Raw genomic sequence first — 26,701 nt, 5'->3', positions numbered from 1 at the left:
TCTGATTAAATTACATAACATTAGAGGAGAACAGTTTAAAACATCAAGGGCCCTTTTGAAAGTCATAAAACTTATACATACCCTACATATTCAGAAAAAAAAAATCTTTAAGAAAAGTACACAGGAAATATTGGTGTTTGTATATATGTGCTTTTTGCCAAATTTTGGCAATGTCTGTATTTTACTGAACATAACTGCGTAAAACCATTTTATTCTTCATTCAATAACAAATACATTATGTCCATGATATCATGAAAGAAAAAAAATAATGATTGTGTTATTTCACATTGTATGCCAATTTACTGATAAATGAGAAAGCCCACAATTTAGAAGCAATTTAGTGAGAAATGCCCAATTTGATCCTGACAAATCAGAGGTAAGAGTCAGTTAATCACAAGTCACATAATGCGTCCCTGTCATACCAGACACAAATTAGCAACTTTGGTCCATAGGGACTTCATGAAAGGCTACCACAATGCTCAGGATGCGCCAGTAAAGTTTGTGACCCCCCGACACAGACGTGTACTTCCATGGTGCAGATATTCACGCCTTCCCGTGTTAAGATCACCTTCCGCCCAACTCCCGTCAGCACAGCAACTCCTCGTCCTTTCACACCCCGTACGGATGGAGGGATGTGCAATTTAACGCGCTATTATCGCCTGGCAGAGTGGGAAAGCCATCTATATCTTACGTACTGGAGGGACACTAGCAGCCGCATCTATACGATGACAAGTAAATCCCACTGACAGACCGGCACTTTCATCTTGAGTTTACCAAGAGTAGCAACAAGTAGAATGAATGGAGGCAATTTTTCCCCTATTGCAAACTCTGTCAGTTTGCATCAAAATGATGATGATGATAATAATAACAAATTCAACAATAGCAATTACAATAACAATGATAATAATGATAATGATGATAATAATAATGATAATAATAATAATAAACGAGACATGAAAACTCGTCACATTGAGGACGAGTTAGGTGATACGCTTGTGGTCATCAGATGACGGTCATCTGTGATCGACAAAGAAAAGAATGTGATATAGGCACCTTGAACTTATATTGAGCGTGCATGCGAAACCGTTTCTGTAACCACTCGGCCACGGGTCATCCACGGAAATGGTAAGACAAAAAAAAAAACAATGTATAGATATAACAGGGGGAAAGTCAATGCCCACTCAACTAACGTGGCCTGGTGAACATCTATTGCATTGCTAGACGGAGAAGCGGCCCTGTAACGACTGAGGTCACTATGCCATTTCTGGCAACTTGGGAAAAATACGTCCCGCAGACATAAAACCTATAATCGGCTGGTTTTGATACCTTGCCTTTAATCACAATTTTCAGTGTAATGACGTCATCAAATTACAAAACAATGACATCGTCTTGAAAGACAATTGTTCAAAGTACAACACCTCAGTCGTCGTCATTACATACTATGATCGGTTTGACAAAGTCAACCTGCAAAATGTTGCTGCAGTCGAAGCAATGTGGTCTCCAACACACAAAAAAGAGGGATATGGCGTGTGTGTGTGTCTGTGTGTGTGTATAGGTGCGTTTATATACGAACGTGATTTCTACATGGACGAATATGAAATACAAAATTGAAGAAAAAAAGTAAAATAAAAAAAAAAATGTTTCGTGATCTTGTGGGGTTCGAACCCGCAATCTCACGTCTCTGAGACGGCGCCTTTAACCACTCGGCCATACGTCTCGATGAGAAAATATGGGGAACGTAAACTTATGTATGTGAAAGATACATGGGGAATCGTTTTGTCCACATTCCATTTTCATTTTCAGTTTTAAACTGCAAAATTGTCAATCTGATGAGGAGATTTCAAAGAATAAAATGCATGATTACTGCAGCTTATTGTCTCAGCTACAACATATTAAAGTTTCAGAGGAAATGAAGCAAAATCAGCTGAGATAAAGGTGCTTAAACGTTAAGTCAATTGATGCTTTTAAAAAAAATCACCTCCCATAGACAATACACGTAAACTTGTCCGATTTTGCGTCTTTACCTTTAATCACAATTTAAGGTATGATGACGTCATCAAATATCAAAAGCATGACATGGACTTAAAAGGCAAATGTTCAAAGTACAACATATCTGAATTTGGGATAATATTGAGCTTAAACAACAGAGATACGAGCAAATGAATGTCAGAAACAGTACCTTAAAAAAATTAATTCCACTTTTTTGATTTCAGATGACGATATGATGACGTCATATTTTAATTATGGAAATAATGATACTTGAAAAGTTATTTTCAATTCATATGCTTTTGTAATATGCAATAAAAACATAGGGTCACCTGACGTTTTAAAGAGCTATGGCGAAATAAACAAAGACATGTTTTTTCACTATATTTGCACATAGATGCGCACGCGAAATTTCAACTTTGACGCCAGTGCATTGCTTTGTTATTTGTCAAAATCTATCAGAAATCAATGTATATTGTTACTCAAAGTATCAGGAATCCAGATCAGTCAAAAAATGTGCATTTTCATGTTACTGACGCGCTGTGCGCGCGAAAATGCGCGGACGGACGCGCACGCGCAAAATTGTTTGAAACGCTTAAAATTGTCTGAAACTTCGAGATTTCCCATTGGAAAGTTGTTTTGAGCCTTTTAAATGTTTGACGCGCGCTTACGCGTCCTAGATGACGTCCTAGGTAATTAGCATCTGAGAAAGAAAGATAGAGCGTGACCTGAACTTTATGTCCACAAAAACTGATACAGAAATGACCTTTAGTTATGAAGTTATGATCGATCATGTAACATGGTCCGAAAATCACAAAATGGCGCCTAGATGACGTCATAGATACGTTACTGTCATGAAAACCTTATTGTGGCTAGATATTGTCATGAGACATGTTGACTGAAAATGTCATGTTACTCCGTAATGTCATTCTTGAGATATTGACGACACAAAATAGGCCAGAAAGAAAGAAGAATAAGAAAAAAGACAGATTTTGACAATCACAATAGGTGATACGCTAAAAGCGTATCACCTAATTATATTATCTTTATTATTATCATTATTACTATTATTACTACTACTACTATTATTATTATCATCACCATTATTATTATCATTATCATTATTACTATCACTATTATCGTTATAACAATCATCATCTGCAGATGTTCCAGCTTGAAGATGAATGTATTTGGTCATTTTTGTACATTTTGGAATTTGGTCAAACTTTTTTGCGAGTCCTTTGCAATTGCTGAATGTGACCTTCAATGCAAGATCTTATTGAACCAATGGACAAAAAAAAAACAAAAAACCAAATGAGGAGGGATTAGATAAAAGAAATAATCCACTTTTATCTGTTACACTTACATATCTCATCACACTAAGCAAATGTCAATAAAATTGATCAATTGGCAAAATGAGAATGACTATTAATCATTTGATCAATATGGATTGGATGTGAAAGGGTCATGTTTGCAATCACTTCAGGATGCCATGATATGCTAACATCATTATTGATCATATTTCTACGTATAAGCTGTGCAAGAGGCCCAAAAATGATGCATTGTATTGAAAGCAGTTTATCCCTTGCATGAATGCCAGGAAGATAGGCCAGAAAATGATCATGAATGCATAGATCTAGATGCATGATCACTAAAAGCTAATATGAAGTCCTGCAGTATTAAGACTGACCACTAGAACATTGATGAATGATGGCTTGCAGCCTAGCTTTTATGCCATATATCATCTGCAAATTATCAATGGTTGCAAATGTTGCATAATGACCATTAAATAAAATTCTTGAAAAACAAGGGATCCAGGTTCCAATGAGAAGAGTCATGTATCAGTCCAATGACCACAAACCCAGACACTGGAGGGTTTTTGATAATAATACCACTGATCCAAAGTGGAAATGGAGAAGAAGCCTCCGTCTAATCCTCCGACTGTACAATGGGGGAAGAAGCGATCTTGGCTTCCTTCCTGGTGCCACTAGCTGTGCCATTCCTGACAGGTAGTGGAATCCTCTTCAGGATGTCTACTGACAAGCAGCTCGCCAAAAAAGCAGGACCGTTGTTCCCGGACATGAGGCAGCTCCAGAGACGGCTCCTTAAAAGACAAACTTGTGAGCACTCACAAAATGTTCTAATGCATAAAACTCGAGATGGCTCAAGTGCCATGAAACTTTTAGCGGTGTGTATTTTAGCATTCATCATTTGCAGCATACTGAAATACACTACTTGACAGACAAGCACAGCTCTGTGAAAAAAAATGCTACTATCATAATCTCCATGGCAACATGATACCAACCTGCATCACACTGCAATGTTTCTTTGAACCTCATTTTTGTCTAAAGATTTCCTTATTTTGTAAAGTGGAGGTGTGGTGGAAATAATTACGTACTGATGAATTTCAAGAGTTATTTGTAGAAATATTGCACTGTCTGTCTGAAGATTTTTGACATCTGTTTTAAAGCTTAGGTATATTCCTAGAGTTCAGATGATTTAACAAACATTTTAACTTCAAAAAATGAATACAAAGAGAGTTGTTTATCCAAAAAAAAAATGTCCATGTCATCATGATTTGCAGGGAAGTAGAATAAATCTCTGCCCTCATAACATGACCAACATACCTGCAAATGACATCTAATCCTGACTGGCGGAAGGTGGCATTCAAGCCCATGACACAGCAGTAATTAGAAATGATATCGGCCCTGCGCTTCTTTACTTACTGACTAAACATACTTCCTGATGGCAACTTCCTGTTGATTTCTCACTACGATGTTACTACAAGAACTGACCGAGTGCCCACTTCCAATAAGTCGTTTGTGTATCTGTTTATTTATCTCCAGGTTGTGTATGCATAAGTGTGTATCATACACATTATCTCCACTTCTTTAATAGTATAATGTTTATGTGAGGTGTCAACATCTTGAATATTCAAGGCATACGTAATGTAGTGAGTGAATAAAAGGAGACACATTCAATAATATGACTTTCCCACACTTCTTATTTTGTCATGCTTTTGGACTTTCTAGGCTGTGATTGTGCCTGCTGTGCAACAAACAAAGTCATAACGAATCACAGTATGAACACAAATTAGTAATGATACACGGATTGTCTTAATAGAAAGTCTAATGTAGTCTAAATAGTGGATAAAGTAGATCAGTGTAAATATATCATAGGTGAAGAGAGGATGATGATTCAAATATGGTGACAGTTTAAAGGGTGTCCAGATGTCACAGGTAACAGCTGCATGATAGGTGTGTCAGCGGCATCCAGAAAGGCTGAAAGCTTGGCAAAATGATAATGTGGGAAAGCCATGTTATAGGATGTATCACCCTTTATTCATTTTAATATACTCACAAGGTAGCACAACTGAACAGCTACAATATTAGTCATCTATTCTTATGTTTTAACACTGCTAGTGCCTGGGGAATTTGTGAACCCCTAAGAACAATGAAACAATCGTCCAAATTTGCAGATAAAAATAAAACAGTGAAACAAATAATTTTATAAAAACTGTCCAAAAAGATCATAAAAGCAACATAATCTCCAACTCAACTTAACAGTTATATCAACAGGATCTCTATTTCTGAACTCACAGCTACCTGCAATTGAGATACTGTTGTTCTAAAAATGATATCTTTACGCCAGGGTATCGCATCTGCGAGAGAGGAAAGCCGGGAGTGGACAGGGAAGTTGGTCATTTGATGCTAAAAGGGAAAAACAGGTCATTTATGCCTTTCTTTTGCTCTGTCAGGGGGTTGCATTTCATACCTGACTCAATTTGACTTCAGGGGAGGAAGACAGATAATCTTGTCAGGTAGCCTATTCAAGACTGTCAGCTCTTTCCTTTCAGTCCTCCAAGAACCCCCCCCCCCCCCCATCAACACAAACACAAACACAAATGCACACACACACACACACACACACACACGCACAAACACCCACATGCTGGCTTTTTATTCAAATTAATAGTCAAGTTAATGCGGTCAACATTTGTAACCTTCAAATCTTGTAAACTTCAATGATTAGCTCGTAGTTTTAAGCTACGATGTGCATCCACACGACGCCTGGTCTTAAAAATTTGATTTTCAAGCCAAAGACCAACGCGATGATAAAACCACAGAACTGGAAGAAATACATGCTGTAGCATGAGTGATAAACTCAATAATGTGTGATCATTGATGGTGTAAAACACATACTAGAGGTTCCTCTGAAAGCTGAGGGGATCAAAAGTTCACGGAGAGGTCACGGTAATTTCCGAGTTCGTTGATTATCATGTCCACACAACACTAAACTGTTAAGTGATGACCCCCACGGCTTGTGGACAGAGCATAAATCCTAACATGTCTTGTGGTTCTTATCACTGACTTATCTTTAAGATTGGTAACTTTCAAGCGTGTCTACATGGAGCTAAACTACGAGGTAATCATTAGTTACGTTCAGACGACAAGCCTTAGCCTCAAGGTTAGGAAACCTCGAGGTTAGACCTTGTAGTTAGGGACCGTGAAGATGCACTCGTAGTTATATAACCTCGAGGTTAGTTCGATGTTAAGAGCCACGAGAAATCTTATGGTTAGCGCTCTAACCACAAGCCGCGGGGATCCCACTTGTAGTTAAGCACCGTGTGGACACAAAAATTAACGTACTCAAAGGGGCAGGAGCTTAACCTCGAGGTTAAGATTCGTCGTGTGGACACACGTCGTAGTTAGGGGGCGAGAGCTTAACCTCGAAGTTTCCTAACCTTGAGGTTAGGGCCTGTCGTCTGAACGTAACTATTGCAGATTGAAGCTTCAAGCTAGATGATCTTCAAGGTTAGGAATGTTGGGTGAACCCAACTATTGATTCTTGCATTGAGTTGTCTTTATTGTCACTGATTGACAAATTGTCCTTTATTGACATAAATTAAAAAAAAATTATTATTCACTGTTGAGAGTAATAGCCATAATAAAAAGTAAAAAAAAAAAATCATGGGCATACACATTTGTATATTAAACCCAAGTATGTATGCTCATGATTACTATCATGGCTACTATGCTAAAGTGTAAGATCAGTCTTTATTTACATGAAGGGCAAATTTGTAAATCAGTTGCAAAGTTGGTATTTGTTGGTAAGGACTCTCGCCGCCTTTGTGTGATAATAATTTTTCTTTAAAGCAAATGGATGATACACTTTCTGTCTGTTAAGGCTGTTCATTGTATAATCATGTACGAGCATTACGGTTTATACGGTGTAACCTAATGACGAAGGAGGATACAATTCAGCAGTGCTTAATTGTGTTTATACTGCCAAAGGCTGGTACATGTGCACAAGTGTAAAAATGGCTGCATGTGAACACAACCATCATGATCAAAGTGGGAGGCAGTACTCAATTGTGTTCATACTGCCAAGAGCTATTACTTGTTCACATAATAGTACTTTCAGCATTGGCTGCATGTAAAGATACTGACACTGCACACTTGAATGAAGAATTATCTTACATAGTATGAGACCTGTGTTGTTTGTATACAGTTTTATAAAGAGTTGTTTTTTGTTGTTGTTTTTGTTGTTGTTGTTTTTTTTTTTCATTAGTGGCGTGATTGGTAAATTCATAATGGTTTCTTAACTTGGCAAAGAAGATTGCAGTTCATCTCTAATATCCCTAGAAATTTGGCAATTTTTGAAACAATTTCTTTCTTTTAACTCTTTATGTGCCATGGTGGAAACCCCCTGTGTGCCACGTTATTCTGAGACACAAAGATAGTCATGCTTAGAGAAAGAATTCTGTTTTTCCAATCTGTATAACTTCTACAAATTTCTGTTAAGCTGGATATAATAGTGAGCAAAGTTAAAGAGGAATGCAAAACTTTGCTTCCATATACAATGTATAACAATTCTATTTTTAATTTTCCTTTTGAATTACCAGTTGCTACATTACTGAAAAGGAATGACTTTTGCACATAAAATAGTGACAGAAACTTAAAGTGTACATGCAAAATCTAGTTGGGAACACCGCTTGATAGTCATTCACCACATAGAATGCAAGCCGTATGTGAAGTTGGCACGCCGTCGACTGAGTCGGACGTGCAAACGTGGCACATAAAGAGTTAAACAGATCTAAGGAATTTAACCAGTTCCACCTTATCGTCCTCCCAAATAAAACATGCATTTAAGTTCAGATCTGCCAATTTGAAGATGACAACACGATAATTTCTTCAGTTGAAAAATTCTCCAATACTTCATGGCTAAAATGCAAGCACACACACACACACACACACAAAGGCTATAACTGTCGTGAAAATTGAATACAATGGCATGGAAATGATGATCATTGCGTGACTTCTGGATGAGTATTCACCAAACACACAAGCAGAGCCACTTCCGCCTGACACAACAACATCCCTTACACAATTCATGGCTGGAAAGCCCAAGAGGGAAAAAAAGTATAGGAAATTTTTTTGAATCTGCCAGAACTGTGCATGTATCTGCATGTCATGTTCTTCCGAACATTGCTGCAGTAAACACACCATCCTGTCTATTACACAGACCACCAATGGACGTGTCATCGAGCAAAAAATATGACGAGCCAGCGTCTAAATTTAGACATGCATGACACCCCTCTGAGATCCTTTGAGGGGGGAGCCCAACCCCAGCGGAGCACCTACCTCTCTGCTCCCTCCTCAAACACATTCTAGGCCCAATTAGTTATAGCTTGTGGTCTATGTGTCACCACAAACCAAAAAGCCCTTTATCCGGCAGGGACAAAAATGTGAATTAAACTGCTGGAACTTGATTCTTGTGCATTAGCACGCTTGATAAATTTGGTAAACAAGTCCTGTTTTAATGGGCTCAAACAAAAGCTATTGAAACAGCCATGAAGTCACAAGCTATTTGACATTTAGAATACAAAGTAGATTTTTTTTTTCTCCATGACCAAACATGTCAAACAAAAGAAATATTTTATGTTTTGTAGTGATAAAATGCTTTATTGGTTCCTAGGGTTTGATGAACATTTACTACTTTAATTCTGTTTATTTGCTCTTTTTTTTTGGCAAAATTGCTTACGGTATTAAAATCAGTTACTGTCTGACGCATTAATCCCACCTTGAACACTGTCCAATGTCCCATGCAATACACTTTAAACTTGCACGTTACAATTTTTTTCTCCCAAAACAATTAACATCCTTTGTTTTCTTCCCCATAAAAAATTGATTTCAAGTTTAAGACTTTCATGCTCTTAGCCAAAGGCATTTATAGCAAATTGAAATGCTCATCAGGAGAGAGAGAGAGAGAGAGAGAGAGAGAGCAAGTGACAAGCAAATGATAACTAAACTGGATATATCGCTACGGCTACTGATATGCCTCCGCCATAATGCATGGTTCTCCTAATAGGTCTATAGTACAATGTCTTGACAATGTGTGATGACAGTTTCACACAATTGGCAAAATATTAAAATGACAGGTTTGCCACAAATGTGCTGAATGTTCACTTTCCTAGAACTAGGTTCAATGGATGAATGATTAAAACATCAGAGTGCAGGTATTTGGGGGAACTGATGATTTTTACTTGACTTTTGACCCTTTTATAAGTTTATGCATTGAGTAATTTTCAAGGTATTGAGAAAAAGTATAATTTCAGTATCAAATGGTAAAATAGTATTATCTAAACCTGGCCTTTGACCTTTGACCTCACAGTTCCAAAGAGAATCACTGTTAGGTAGAACATGCATAAATATGTAAGTTTCATGATAATACCTTGAGTTACTTCTGAGATATGGAGGAAGAAGTGCAATTTAGCACTTTCACTTGACCTTTGACCTTTTGGCAAGAAACTTCCCACAGAATATATATTGGATTATACATGCATACATCAAGTTAAAAAAAAAATCCTTCAGGCATTGCATAAATATAAGGAAAGTAGTGATATTTTGAGGAGTAGACCTTGACCTTTGACCCATGACCCCCAACTTCCCTAGATAATCACTGCCCATCGGTACATGCATATATACTAAGTTCCATGAAGATACCTTGAACCATTTGCGAGATATGGAGAAAAACATGAAATTTCAACCTTTTTTTCACAAAATAACCTGTGACCTTTGACCTTTGACCCCGTGACCCTAAAATCCAAACAAAGTATCATCCCCCCAGGATATACCCTCATGCCAAGTTTGATGCAAAACCACCTCACGGTCCTTGAGATATCGACAAAAACAAAACGGGACGGACGTACGGACGGACGGACGGACGGACGACCCGAAAACATAATGCCTCCGGCCACTTTTGTGTTGGCGGAGGCATAAAAAGAAAGACCTGTTAGAAATAAACCTAAATAATGGATAGGAGAAAAGGCTTTTCAACAGTAGTTATATAATTTCTCAATATTTGCTGCACACACTCTTTGTTTATGTACACATACAAGATAATGCTAATGCAATAGATGATACAAATATTTTGAATCTACTCTTTCACTAACAAAACTGTTGGTAAACACTAGAAATAAGCAGAACAGTCCACAGCATGCAGAGTCTGATTACACACACTCTCCTTAAGATTGAGATAAATCCACATCTGTAGATATTCTTTCACTTTCCAACAGTAAAGTCTGGAGTGACAATCATCCTACACCTCCTCACTGAGGCTGAATTCAACAAACTTGATATTTGATAAGTGTGGAATCCACCATGTCTTTATTTAAATCTTTCAGTCGCTGGTTTGTCATACATATGTATGATTATTTTTCCCACTTCTGTTTTCTTTAAATTGTGATTTTATTGCAGGTATTGGAAAGCCATAAAAAATCTACTTCGAGGGCACATTTGATAATGGGCATATCTTGCTGTGATTGAATGGGTAGAGTTTTGATTATGATATTGTAAATGATGATAATGATAATAATAATGATAAAAATGATAATAATAATAATAATAATAATAATAATAATAATAATAATAATAATAGTAATAATAATAATAACAATAATAATAATAATAATAATAATAATAATAATAATAATAATAATAATAATAATAATAATAATGATAATAATTATCATCATCATCATAATCATCAATAACTGTCATTATATTTTTATCATGATTTTGTTATCATCACCACCTTCACTATTTCATCATTGTCAAACACAATATGCCAAAACAATGGCCATATCAAAGCCTATCCTCTCTCTCTCCTCCCAATTAAGTTCATGGGATGATACTTGGGTGGCTGATCCCTAGATTACTGGAGGGAAGAAGTCTAGCCAGCAGACTGGATCCTGGGCTAGAACAGTATTTGCTGGCACTGTGCACTATGGCAACACAGGGCCTGTATTTCCAAACAACAAAAGAGTCCCACACTGCCTATTGTTTGCTGGCTTATTCTGCACCCTGCAGAGAATTATTACTGCTTATAACTGGAAGTTCGGCTGCATGGCAGCTAACTGGTCAACGTTCTAAGGATGAACCTGCCAACTCAGAAGCTTGAGATAAAAAAAGAACACATGAAAGCAACATTTAAAGGGAAAAATATGAATTTCATTAACTTTCACATTCCATTATTAACAGATGTTTGCGAGAATAAGAATACAAGGTAGAATAAAGTGTTTCTCTCCTGAAAATTAAAAATACAGATGTACCTACAAAGAATAGTTAGCAAGGATGCCATTCAATCTGTACAGGCAGCTACTTGTGTCATTTCCACTGGGCATGGCTGTTCATTTCATAGATGCAATAGAAATTTAGAGAAGCACTCTGAGAGAGCAGACCTCTGCCAAGTAGCCATGATTAAATATCACCAATTTATACACAGTATCTTCAACACAAATATAGACTTAAAGGGAAATCTATACCATACATTTGGTGAAAATCTGACCATCCATTGTTGAGTTATTGGGAGATTAAGCTGTTTTATGTCCTTCATGACCCCTATGAACTATGACCTCATGACCCCAAATTTCATTGTTTCTTCTTTACTTTACTATGAAGTATGAACACGTCCTGCAAGTTTGCTGAAAACCAAGTCATTTGTTCTTGAGTTATTGGGAGATTGCACTTATTGTATATCCTTTATGACCCATATGACCTTTGACCTTAACCTCTCAAATTAAATCATTTTTTACTTCATTACAAACACACCCTGCAAGTTTAATAAAATTCAGTCATCTGTTCTTCATTTTTTTTTGGGGGGGGGGAGGAGAGGGGACAGGGGAGGGGGAAATCAAGCTTATTTTATGTCCTTAATCATGATCCCTATGGCCATTGACCTTTGACCTCATTATCCCCAAATTTAATCATTTCTTTCTTACCTCGCTATGAACACATCCTGCAATTTTGTGAAAATTTGTTCATTCATTCTTGAGTTAGATTTCTTGTACACAAACAGAGAGACTGACAGCTGTAGGCTTCATCTACTGGCAGATATAATAAATTTCCTTGTTAAAGGTATTAGCCCACATTTGTAAACCTGCAGCAATTGGTCTCATAGTTAGCATGGAGTTTGGGTATGATTGCAGTAACACCTGTGCAAAATTTCGTTCCAATTAGTCCATTACTTTCATAAAAATAAATGAAAATGCACCGTATGCATGCGTATAAAAACGCTCGCTAGCTCCGGTCCACGCGCATACTACATGCATGCGATACATGCATAAGTTAATGTACGTAGCTAGCCCGCGCTTGCAATTCGATTTTGGGTCGGGTTGACAAAGAGCAACAGGTGAGGTATGTTACTGTTATAACTTGTACTTGAAGTCATATTGGACCTGTTTAATGCAGTTTTGATTTTCATGGGTTTGCAAATGTGGGCTAGTACCTTTAAAATGAGAATGGAACAACCCCACTGCATAATGATATATATACATATATTTTTAATCGCTGATGGGAATGATAGAGTTAAACAGAGCCCACATCTAAATCATCCCAAAACAGATGTGAAAGGGGAGTACATGTACCTGGCTCTCAATCAAGCCATACACCATTTGTTTCAGGCTCAAAATAGTTTGGAACTGATTCAACATCCTATTCTGTTTTCCGAGATATTCTCTAAATTGCTACCATCACTCAAGGTCTTAAAGAGTTATGTCATTCCTCAACAAATTGGAAATATCAGTCATATGCATGCCAAGAATTGAAAAAAAAAATGAAAAAGGTAACTATCAGAAAATTAAATGCACTGCATCTAAAAAAAGAGGCATCTAATGACATCTAGATAAAATTTCTGTCAGAAACTACATACATGTGTGGTATACAGGTGAAAGGAGAACCCAATGCGTATCATCTTTGGTAGCAAGGCTTTTCCATCGGGTTTGACTGATGAAATGCTATGAAACGTTCATCATCATGAATAAAGTCGACTGTCCTTCCTTTTTCTTTGAAACGCTATTCCTCTAAATACAGTCAACCTCGCGTAAGTCGACATAATCGGGAATGAGCAAAACACGTCGACTTACGCGAATGTCGACTTACGCGTAAGTCAACATTTTGTCGACTTATAAATGAAAACTAATTTCTCCTGTACAGAGTAAGATTTGGATCACGATGCGGATCGCTACCCAAATCTTACTCCTTTTGCCGCCAAAACATGCCTACTGACATCAGCAACAATAATGTTTTAGTTCATGCAAAAATCTCGCGCGGGTTAGTAACGACAACGCACAATTCCCAAATCTCTAGAGAGATTTTGAGAGAGCGGGATCGGAAACCTAGGCCCGTTTCTAGACACTTTACGTTTTAAATTTGATTTGAAATATCAAACGCAAATTCCCCAAAATTGCATTAAACTTTGCGATTTAAATTCAAGTGCGTTGCTGCGAAGATATGCGTGTGATTTTGCATGATTCTGTCGAGATAATTTTCAGTGCCGACTGAGTTGAAATATGTGTGATTTTCCTTCCCTAAGTCGCCATATTTGTTCTGTTTAAATTCCTATTGCCAACTCTGAAAATGAATTGTTCTCGCGCTCCGATTCGTAACATTACCGCTCTGTACGGCGCGGGCCCGTCTGAAATAAAAAGAAGAAGACAAGTTTGTTTGAAAACGACATCTTTCGGACTACTATAACCTTCGTAAAAACAAACCTCTTTCCATTGTCGGACTAATTTAACTTTGGACTGAGATTTAAACCTTCGGCATAGCGAACTTTAACAATAATTCGTTGTCATTTTTTCATTGACATTTTGTGAAGCAGCATGCGTTTCGGCAGTTTGAAACGTGTGAATGTTGCTATGTCTTCCCCTGCAAGTGCCGACTAAGTTCGGTCACAGCGAAAGTTCCGTTACGAAATAAAAAATAATGCGAGCCTTTTCAACCATAACGCACTTACGTAAATTTTTATGCGTTTAAACGCAATTTCTAGTTTGGGACAAAACCCGCAAGTCTTTTCTGCAACGCTTTTGCTTTTTAAATACAGCGTTGCTTGTGATTTGACAGACTTGCATTTGATAGTTGCGTTTAAACGCAATTGAGTTTAAATTTCATACAATTTTCTAGTTTCCTATGATTATCAAACGCAAGTCTCTCCAGCGTTCCGTGTGATTTGATGGACTTGCATTTGATTTTCAGAATTGCGTTTAATTTTTAATCTTGCTTACGAAATGAAAAATAATGCAAGTCTTTTAAACAATAACACACTTCCGCAGATGTTTAGAGATGCGTTTAAACGCAGTTTCATATAGTTCCGTACAAAAACCGCAAGTCTTCTCTGCACCGCTCTTGCGTTTAAATACAGCGCTACGTGTGATTTGATGGACTTGCATTTGATTTTTAGAGTTGCGTTTAAACGCAATTGAGTTTTAAAAAAAGTTCCCTACAATTTTCTAGTTTCGTATGATTATCAAACGCACGTCTTTCAGCTTTCCGTGTGATTTGATGGACTTGCATTTGATTTTCAAAGTTGCGTTTAATTTCTAATTTTGCTTACGAAATAAAAAAGTAATGCAAGTCTTTTCAACAATAACGCACTTCCGTAGATGTATAGAGATGTTTTTACACGCAGTTTCTAGTTTCGTACAAAACTGCAAGTCTTCTCTGCAACGCTCTTACATTTAAATACATCGTGTGTGATTTGATGGACTTGCATTTGATTTTTAGAGTTGCGTTTAAACGCAATTGAGTTTCAGGTTCGTACAATTATTTTCTAGTTTCATATGATTATCAGACGCAAGTCTTTTCAGCAACGCACTTGCGTTTAAATGCAAAAGTTGCGTGTGATTTGATACACCTGCATTTGATTTTTTTGAGTTGCATTATTAGTTGCATTGTAATAAATTTTCTAGAAAGGGCCCAGGTTTTAATACCGCTTCGGAATAATTAACGTCAGAATATGCGGATTTACAAAAACATTTCATGTTCGGATAATGAATACTTACTGGGACATAGTAAAGTGTACAAAATTTTTGCGTTTTGAGAAAAACGAAAGGAAGAAAAGGGGTAAAGTAAACTGCCTTGGGTACTACATGTAATACTCCAGTGTAAATGAGTGTATGCCCTTTCTATTCTGGCATACAAGACAATGGACGCATGGCGCGAACGCTACCGCGCCGTACACTAGCGAATTGCCGAGTAGAAATGCAGCGAATCGGAGCGGGAAAACAATTCTTTTTCAGAGAATGGCGATAAGATTTTGAGCGAAAAATTATGTCGACTTAGATGAGGGAATTAACACGTATTTCAGCTCAGTTGGCACTGAAAAATCAGGTCGACTTACGCGAGTTGTCGACTTATAAATGTCGACTAAGACGAGGAAATTTTCAAGGAATAACAAAGGCAAAAATCGGGACATTTTTATTGTGTCGACTTAAGCGAATTGTCGACTTATGCGATGTCGACTTAGGCGAGGTCTACTGTACAAGCTCATCTTGAAATTGAGAGGGGAAATTGCCACTGACCACTGTAATTGGTCAGATGACATCTGCAATTGCAAGCCATATATACAGACGTCATGCTACTCGTACCGGAACAGCAGAGAAATAGCTCTGTGGAGAGACAGGTGTATTGGACGTTCCGTGCAGCGCAGCGGGTTAGCCGGGGGGACAAATTTACAACATCCCCATTACACAACCAATTGATGAAGTGATGTCATGCTATCAATGTGGCTTATCTCAACAATCTGTAATTACAGCTCTGTCTGACAACAATATCAGTTGCAGCGAACCAAACATCTCAACACAGAGCGGGTCTCTGCGATCTCAGCAGGAAAACTATACAAGCATTTGACAGTTTGCACAAAGATTGCAATCTGATGTAACTGACTCAATTCACTAATTACTGATTTATCATCAGAAATACCAAGGAGAATAAGGAAACGTTAAAGATTTCAACCTTGGGCTGTGCACTAGCCACGATCAATGTATAAAGTAAAAGAAAAAAAAAACTGTAATGTGCAACAGATAAATACCATCGTTAAACAAAATCTCTTGGCAACTGTGACAATGCATGGCAAATTTAAGTACCATATACGTGTCCATTACATATGTGTTAAATGAAACCGTCAATTCGTAAAAAGGTAGAAAATTTGAATGTCAAAAATTATTTCATCTTCTGCTACGTAGATCAGGTGTGAATGACCTGCCATTTGATATCAATGAATTATTGATGCATTATAGGGTAAATTCATGCACTGCACAAAACCAACATTAATACAAGAACATACTCTGGATGGTATTACATATGTAGGCCTTGCACTGCACAAGTGATACGGAGGGTATCTAAGGTGCCAGTGTGTTCATGCAGTCCTGTTTAGGAGTTGACAAGCTTCCATTAAAACTGAAACTGAACACCAATTTTCTTTTCTAAGACCCCTCGAGTATTTGACTGCTTACAAATTGGGGTTATTTCCTCCAAACAAGAATTTCTAATCCACACTAAGTAAAACTGAGAGTCTAAATTTGCTTAATGCAGAGCATGAACGTGGATTGGCGCTCGACATCAGCCTGATTAATTCCTGCAAAATTTGCTCGTTTGCACTTTTCAACCTTTTTTCGCGAGTTGACAGGAAGTACGGCCGAGCGAAAGATTCTTGATGCAAATTGCATGTGTCATGTTGAAAGGCTTCTCAGGGGCTGAAGGTTGTATTAAATCAGCGAGGATCTGAAACCCCAAAATAGACAGAGAGTATAAAACGCTTGGTGGTGCACCAGGAAATGAATCAAAGTTGCCACACTATGTCATGTTTAACTCAAAGTTAGGTTTTTCACAACCCAGCCTATGACTGTTCATAGCATCATATCAAATGCTCCAGATAATCTAGTATAAAGTCAAACTTGGATCTCACTTATTACCTGTTGAGGATGAGCTGATTCTGCCACTGTAACAATGAAAATTTTCATGCATTTTGCGCAACCAGAAGCTAGCGCAAATATAACAGCAGGTTAATATTTTTGCATGCTATATGTTCCAGTAATTAATGTCCTGATTCTGTGGAATTAAAAACATGCGAAATTCGTCTTACCCAGTCAAAGCATTACTCATGCAAAAATATCCACTCTTACAGTATAATATGCATTTCCCATAGACACCTGTCCGAGTATACTAGGGTTTAGTCTTCAATGAGTTAAGACATTTGCTTTCCATCCATTATATATGGATCATACTGACAGCGTAATCCAATGCTATGTCTGCCTGATGAATTCAGGAAGCATTTCGAGTACAGTATGCTTTCCAGTATGTATTATATGTTTGATCTCATCCTTTTTTTTCAATAAACACCACAGGAATAGCAAAATTAAAAGACAGCCAGAAGTTAAAAGAAAATAGACATTGAAGGTTAGATACAATTTACCTTGTAGGAGATAAGGCCTGCAAATACAGGACAATTTTAAACACCTTAAGAGCATGGATCAGAAAAAAGAGAAGAAAACAGTGATTTTTATCAAATAAAAAAAAAATGATAATAATAACAATATGCCTTGAAATTCACACAGCAGGTAATTAAGGTATCACACTTCCATGCTTTGTTTTGTTTAAAAGCCCAAATCAATTGTCAAAAATTTCTCTAATATCACATTTGAAATTCTTCTCAGCTTTATATAACCCATGCAAATAGTATTTGAAACTTAATCAAGGGAATCTAATCATTATTATTATTATTATCATTACTACTACTACTACTATCATCATTATTATTACTAATACCTATCATAACAAGAGACCCGGGGGTCACGCGCTCACCTGAGTATCGCAATTTCACCTTCCATGCATTCTTGCACACTCTTACCTGAGCAGAACATTGGAAACTTAGGTCTGCATAAATGGATCCCCCCCCCTCAACTCCAGGGTGGAGGGGGGGGGGGCAGGCAGCCCTGGATCTGCAATGAACAAACTTGGAACTAAAGTCATCAATGTACAATACAAACTCATGGTATTAACTTTGCTTTATCATTTCTGGTTCTAGAGTGGGGGGGGGGGGGGGCAGGTGGGCCATAGTGTCCATTTGAACAAATTGAGATCCTATCCCCCTAGGGATGCTATCTGCCAAGTTTGGTGAAAATCGGCCATGGGGTTTTCAAGAAGAAGATGAAAATGTAAAAAGTTTACGCACGACGGACAAGGCACGACGCACGACGCACAACGGACGAAGAGTGATCGCAATAGCTCACTTGAGCCTTCGGCTCAGGTGAGCTAATAATATGTATTCTGTCATTATTGCTACAGCATTACCCACACATATCGATTGATGCTTTTGGGTCAAGAGGCACATACTGAGCAACACGTCTTCCCCAATGATGAATGCATTGGGCAAAATTTGAACCCATGATATTCTGTTTAGAAATCTTTGGTCTCATCAACTATACCCATGGTGCTCCCACCATAAGATGACATGGCATTGTCCCAAAAGGAGCATGTATCCCAGCCCAGATCTGGCACTTTGAAGCATCCAGTCCCCCCAAAAAAGTTCCCCTTGTGGGCATATATAAAAAGGGCAACTAGACAACATTACACCAAACTTGGCTCATTGGTCGCTTGGCTGTTGCACCACAGCCATTTGTTCACAAAGGTGGATACAAATACCGCTGCAGATGATTGCTGTATCCATGGGTGTGTACATCAATCTGTACTTCCTGGCCTCCTGTTTCTGAATATCACAACAGTAACCATAACAACAACAAATTTAAAGTGAGGAAAATAAACTTTGATTGGGGGGGGGGGGGGGATGACCCAGACACTGTTGAAGAATTGATTAACACTGTAAGCATTTACAATTCATCTTGGAGAAATCATCAAAAAACAGACAAACAAACAAACAAACAAACAAAAAACCTGAATTCATATGCTATATGTCATGCGGATACTTTCTGTCTTCATTGACAGGCACTCTACAAACCGAAAAGACTTACAGCCGTATTACAATGCAGCTAAATTGGTTTGTTTATGATGAATAGCTAATCATTAGTAGTAACAAGTTTGTCTTTCAAGGGGTTAGTTCTTTCGCTCATTTCAGTTCAGGTAAACTCATTTGAAGCAAACAAATTTGGGACAATTGCCAGCTAAGGAACTGTGCTTCCAATAATGATAATAATGATGAACACTATAGAGGAAAGAAATGGCAAAAGTATGAGAAATGAAAAAAAAAAGTGTGTTGGTTCAAGATACTCCTAGGACTAGGTGGGAGACAGGAAAGAAAACAAAGAGAAAGGAACAAAGAATTAGGCACCTAATTCAGAATACAGGGCAAGGAATCACTGTAATTCTTCAGTTCTTATTGACTTCTGCCAATTTGTCATGTACTCAAAGATGTTTCCATCAGTGATGAAATCATATCTTCTTCCTGTTTCTAATTTAGAAACAGGGGTGGTTGTGTAATAATATGGAGTCGTCCAAAATGTCCTCGATGTTAACTGACCTTCAAAACTATGCCTGTCTGAATTGAGAGCACACCTGTGTGTTTGATCTCTTTACAAAGATTTAAAAAAAAAAATCCTGTATTAGTAGACTTCAAAATGCAAATAGATTTTAGATTGACACACTGCTATTTAGCAAAACTGTTATGCTCAAATACATCACACAAATACTGTAGTAACATCTCACCATAGAATAAACTCAGCCAGTGTCAAAGTAACCATTATCAATTAAGCATGCTGCCCTCTAGTGACAACTGTTGCAATAGCAATGTCATTCTCAAGCAGTGTAAACTTCACCATCACAACTGCTTGCAGTACAATTTCAAATGGTGTCTGGTCATTTAAACTGGAATCTTGTTGATCAAAGGGCAATATGCTTTGTACAAATCAAAAACATACTGTGTTGGCCTGATTGATCAAAAGATAATGGTTTTTTTTTTTTCTTTTTTTTTCACCTACAGTACAATTTTCTCTTCCATTGAGTAATTCCATATTTGAGAAAGTCTTTCAGCCAAAATGATTTTCATGAATACACATTAATCATACAGAGAGAAAGAGAAAGATGACAATATTTGAATGAAATTAGAGAAAGAGATGATGAATGCAGTGTTGCAAACTTTCTTCTACAGCTCAAAATAAAACATTCTGTGTTCTGCCTTTACTTTTTTCCACAATTACAAACTGAGTACTGTAAAACATGATATATTTGCAGCATGAATTTTTCGCGAATTGGAGCCGACAGCCTTTTTTGCAGCATGAAATTTTCGCAAACTGCCACTGGCATTCAATGTATATAGTGTAGACAAGAACTTTCGCGTGCATTTTAATTTCGTGAATCTTGGCGCTCGTGAAATTTGCGAAATTAAAATGCACGCGAACATTCCTCGTTTTACAGTAAGCTATGGAATTATATTGCTGTCACACTGCTTTAATATAAAGTAGAACATTTGGAGAAAATAACATAAATAATTATAATTACTGTGTTTGCTAATCACTAAAACTGTGCTATTTCACTGCACTTTTATTCAAATGATGCTGCTATAGATATTGAATATGAAAGGGGGTTGAGTTGGTTGCACCATGTGAGGAAAATCATTGCAGCTGAAATGTGCATTAGGAGCAGTGCAGTGTACATCTACTAAAGACCCTTTTCAGCAAATCTTGCTTCGGTGTAGAGAGTATATCTACCTGATGCAGGGATGTTTTCCAAGAGGTGTCCTAGCATGGTATGATGATGTATATCTGAAAGGTTACACACAGAAAAAATAATGCAGATGAACAAAAATGCATGATAGACTTTTAGACACAGCATGGAAGATAGAGATAACGTGACACATTACCATGTTATTCTGAAAACATCACAGATAAGGTGAATACAACATCTTCATATGATTTGAATTTAAAGAAAGCTTTGATATTTGTTTGAAAAAAAAAAAATGACTTCCTGAAGACACGTCTAGATTTCAAATTCTATGAATAACCTGAAATTAGAAAAATGTATATTTCTAATAAAGCATGTTAATGTGGTAATATTGGTATTTGCATAAACCAATTGCACTCAGATATCTAATCTTCTGTACATACATGTGACTGCACCCAAACTTTTGACCGAATTATCTCAAGAACAGATTTATCTCTTGGCTGATAATTTCACTATCTCTCCAGCAGATTACTGGAAATAGATTGAGACAAATCAAATATCAGTGAAAAGGTAGGAATCTGGAAAAATCTACTGATTTACCAATATTATAATGTCCATATTCTGTCACTCAGGATTTGTTGATAAGTCAGGGCCATTGATAAACTGGAAATGACATGAGGATGGAGTTGGTCAGTTGAAATATATCAACTTTTCATTTCCTCCAGAATTAGAATAATGATGCACAGATGCACATTCACTCATGAAGAAGACTTTGCGAATGACAGGCAACAGTAACTCCATTCTACTCTAAAATCACAAATTGGTACCTAAATCATACTGCTTAAAATGTGTATTTTTGACATGTCATTCCTACCACCAGAGCAGAGCTACAAAGTTTGTGACTTTGAGATATCTCTAGATCTACCTACATTTGCTTTTGAGCAGAAATGTGGCACATTTGAACTAGGTCTAGTGAGATTGAAGCGACTACTTGTATGACAGGTGACAGTGGAACTGACATTTGGGTGGGCTGAAGTTGTTATCAGAACTGTGTGAGCACTTTATAATAAACACATATGATGTATCAAATCGAGTAGTCTACATCAACCAGAGCAATGATGTGATGATGCGATGATGATGCCTGTGCTGTGTCTATGATTGTTGAACCTAGCCTGACCAGACGCTGTTAATACGCTGCGCGAATACAGCGTCTGACCAGCGAGCAGGCACCTTCAAAGTGAGGAACCACAACAAAACTACAAAACTTATGAAAATGTATACTTATTTTATAAAAAAATGTACATGTTACCAAATGTTGCTCACCTTAAGTGCAAGTTTGTATTACAGAAGGTTCGTAAGTCCATTGAGAGCCCTCTTGATAAGTCCGTGGAACAAAAACATGACACTTTCTGGCGGATTCGGTGACCGTTGTGGTTCACCGTTGCAGAATTCAAAACGGCGCCCTGGCTTCTGCAAATTATGCGTATGCGCTTGAGAACGTATTACAGAACCTATATGTACTTGAGTGCGTGCGCTGCTTGAGTGTATGTAGCAGCCATAGAGATATATACTGTGGTAGCAGCACGGTCGACAGCACGACCTGCATTCAGCAGTTCCTGTGCATCGAAATGGCCTGGCGTGAAATACATGTAGAACCTAGGCCTACGATGTATCGTGATACCGTTGGCGAGCCGTTCACACATGCTGCATACAGAGCTACCAAGTCTCACGCATTCTGCGTGAGACCCAAGCATTTAGGGCCTGTCTCACGATCTCACGCAGGGCACCCATTTTTCTCACACATCGGGTGAAGTCTGCAATTTGTGCCAAAAATAAGGAGTATAGCTCAAAGGATTCAAGTGATAGTTGCAATTGAGGGTATATTTCCCTTTTGTCTTTCAAAGTTAGTAAAATATAGTCACTTAAGTACAGTGTATGCACCAGATCGCATCATTAAGAGCTAATAATTAAAAAAAAAAGCTCCCTACCATGGGAGGGGTGACACCCTCCTCGTTCGCGCGCGCATGCACGCGAGCGCCGCAACGCCGAGTCATGAAAATCTCACTCATAAAAGTTTTTTGAACTTGGCATCTCTGTGCATATGACCATCATTTTAGGTAAGTTGTTAAATTCAAATTTCAATATTGATAGCATAGATATGAAGTCTCATTAAGTTTGTCAGATGGGTTTAAGGTGACAAAAATGATCTAAAGTATCAAAATTCAAAGCGATCGCATGCGATCGTTGAACTCTCTTCGTGTTTGGAGCTCCGCTGGTACAGCCCTGTCGCACTACGTACGTACATAGAGCGACTGGGCTGTGTATAGTTAGAGTAACTGCGTCAGTAAGCGGCCGTGCAGCCGTTCGCGGCAGGTACAACATACACGGTAATATACAGCTAAACACAGCATTGCACTGTTACATGCACACTACACATATACTAACACACTAGCAATCAACAAAAACCAACCGATAAAATGGGCACGATCTCTGACGAAAGTGAAATTTTCTCACCTACATGACAACATATCGCATCCAAAATGAAATTTTCGGTACTTCTTATCATGACAGTTAAGAAACAATGGTCCAAGAAACTGGATTTTTTTTCGTTTTCTCGATGTTCATGGATTTTGAAAACATATCCTCACGTATAATAGAATTTTCGCGAGCCGATGTGGGCCGCCATTTTTTTCAGAAAGTGGATGTTACCATCGAAAAAAATGAGAAAAACACGAGAAAGACATCAACAACACCGCCAGAAGTGCGATCTTGTTCGCGGCCAATGCATGTGCGCACGCTATTTTCACATGCTTTCGCAATGGGAATTGGCGCTTACGCAATGTTCGCGAGACATGTGAAGGCGTTCAGCTAAAGATCGCGGAGCACGCGCGTATTGCATAGGGATTGTACATCGTGCCGCAAGTAGAAATACAACGTCGCATATCGCCCTTATTGGCGAAAATTGTGCCGGGTTTTGCCGTGGTAAATCATGAAAACTGCGTTGGTCAATGGTAAATTTCTTTCATGAAAACAATTGCGTTGATGAATAATCTTGTCTATGATATATGAAATGGTTGAAAATAATTTGCCTGATTTGTTTACAAGTTGGAAAAACTCTTAACAATGCTTAAACTGCCGCAAACGGGATATTTTACTCTAGTTGAACCCAATTCGCACAATGTACCACCGACACCTCAATTCAGTTTAGCTATATGTGCATTTCTGCACATAACACTGGTGGATGAGCAAGTGATTTTCATATGCAACATCATGTCATAAGACAGAGGACGGAGTTGTGAAAATAAGAGTTTGATTAAGCCTGTTTTGGCTAAAGAGTCTGTCAAACTCATACATCTTCATATTCCAGCATGAATCCCTACGAATCGGACTGAGTGCACAGTCGCTCGCCTCTTGCTGCCACATACAAAGATCTAAATCTCCATAGACCCTACAGTGTACCGCCGAGTACAGAGTTGCTGTTGTACACCCCCGTGAGGTGGATGATCGGTAGCAAAATTCGCGAGGTGGCAGTTTAAACGATCGGTCGCACAAGCTGCATTAAAATTTAGTGTCAAAGCATGAACGATGAAGACCACATGCAGCTACACAATGACTGCTTACCTAATGGCAGAACGAAGCATTGCTTCTGGAGGACATCTAAAGGCCGACATTTTTGTAAAATTTTCTGCGGGTTCAGTACAGAACGGAGTAGGTTCAGTAGTCGGCACGGGCTGGATGTTCACGATTTTCGGTCAGGTGGTACGCGTACCTGGTTGTGGTTTGTTGAATCACGTGACAAAAAGTGGGCGTGCGTCAAGCCGGTCATATGAATATTCATCAAAAAGTTTGTAGTCATGGGCAATCTCAGCGCTCGGCTTTGTTCATTGGTCAATCAAAAGGCAGGGCAGTTGAAATGAAACTCTTACACGCTGGACTATATACCATTGCATACAGGGGAAAATCGGTCGTCCCATGATCCCAGCACTTCCGTCGTACGCTGTCTTAGGGTTCAAGGCGATAATATCCCACAAAAGCCTACCAATTTGAACATTATGTAGTTGGATAATACTCGGAAGTTCATTATGTAAGGGTTTCACTGCAGGCCTCTGGTGATGACATTGCCTCTCTATATGTGTTTCGTTACTTTTCTCGTGAATTGTAAACTAATCAATTAGACATTTAATCAAGCGATATTTAACATGGTTGCAATTAAGTAAACATGAATACTTACTTCATAATCCAGTGATTGCTGTGATTTTGTTTGGTTGGATGTATATGGACAAAAAAAAAAAACAATGCTTCACACAACTTATTTGACTTTTATTTTTAAATTTCAATGTGTTTGTTTTTTTATTTCTTATGTTGTTTACTATTATTTCTCACACATTATGAAGTTGGTTTTGAGTACTTAGATTTAATGCAGTTTAAACTGCTGCAAACAAATAATAACATGGTCGGTGATATTTAGTACAAGCGCTATCTCGTGTGATATAATGCTTTTTAATTACTAAAGCGAATGTTGGGAGATTCGTGATTGAAACTCACAATACGATCGTAATACATAGCAATTTTTGACAACTTAGGCCAGTGTGGAATACTCAACGGGAAAACGAAGAGGAATAAAAAGAAAAATGGTTTTGATTAGATGAGGAAGGAAAAGAGAGGGAGAAAAGGAGAGAAAGGGGAAAGACTACACTATAGATGGCGCTATTTCGCTTAGAACAGTTGACGATTAATCAAAGAGCACTGCTCGTAGATCTTGATGTAACAAAACAAACAATTTGCTTGCAAATTCAATTCAGAGTTTATCTAACAATAATGTGACAGTTCAAATGATACAGCAACAACGTCAAAGACGTTTTAGCCATGATATCGTGCAAAAAGGCTTACAATGACCTAATTACCTCCTCCAAAGAGTTTATGTTTTTGCCGACGTTGGTTTGTCAAAACTTTATGAACAAAATCCTTTCAGGAAAAGGTGATAATGACACAAGGATCAGATGATTAATTTTAGGTAGTGATCCAGATCACTGTCTCGATCATTTTGGGGTGGAAATCACAATATGGGTGGAAATGAAGTACTCGGCGGAGGTCTGCGCTCTCAGAGTGTTTTTCATTGATCTCTATTGTAAACTTAAAGGCATAATTTACCATTTGCAGATGAAACAAAAACCCAACATTAGTGCTTTAAAATAGATCTAAAATGTGAGTTAGGGATAGAAACAACCACTGTAAAAATCTGAATCCGTATAATCGATGTTAAGTATTGTTAAGTACACAAAATGTGAACAATAGTTATAATAAGAATGCTTCCAGACTAAACCGTATACAGTTATGGTTTATTGAGAAGCATGCTGATATCTCCCCATATTTTAGTCTTTATTGCAAAAATTTTATATGGTAGGATGTTTTGTGATACAACAGACCTACACATATGCATCAAAATGTGATATCTTGAACATTTTTTAAATCACTGCTCCCAAAGGTAAACTGGACCTTTAAAGATCAGCGGTGCTTTCTTGTTACTTTCAGTAAACAGTCACTCTGGCTGAGAGGGCGTTAGTGTTTACTGTATTTTTTGCGACCTTAAAGAAATATTAATCATTATTTAGCACAATATACAATACATGAGTATGCGATTTCTGTTATTGTTATCATTGTTGTTGTTGTGTGCTTCTTCTTTTTTTCTTGCCGTCCTCAACATAGTCTCATATTACTCTGCGGTATTGCTACTTTCTGGGCACAGACGTTCTGTACCAATG

General features: G+C 37.8%; 1 long non-coding RNA gene across 1 annotated transcript; it reads right to left on the bottom strand.

The window, feature by feature from the left end:
• Positions 1-16,585: 16,585 nt before the first annotated feature.
• Positions 16,586-24,679, bottom strand: LOC140242284 (uncharacterized). The gene is made up of 3 exons (XR_011902136.1): positions 24,561-24,679; positions 20,987-21,040; positions 16,586-17,048 (listed from the first exon to the last, which is right to left on the bottom strand). It is a non-coding gene; the product is annotated as an uncharacterized lncRNA (long non-coding RNA).
• Between the last annotated feature and the right edge of the window lie 2,022 nt (positions 24,680-26,701).

This window comes from Diadema setosum, chromosome 2 (assembly GCF_964275005.1).
Source record: "Diadema setosum chromosome 2, eeDiaSeto1, whole genome shotgun sequence".
Taxonomy (NCBI): Eukaryota; Metazoa; Echinodermata; class Echinoidea; order Diadematoida; family Diadematidae; genus Diadema; species Diadema setosum.
Note: the sequence above shows the minus strand (reverse complement) of the source record. Positions and strands in the feature narration are given on the sequence as shown.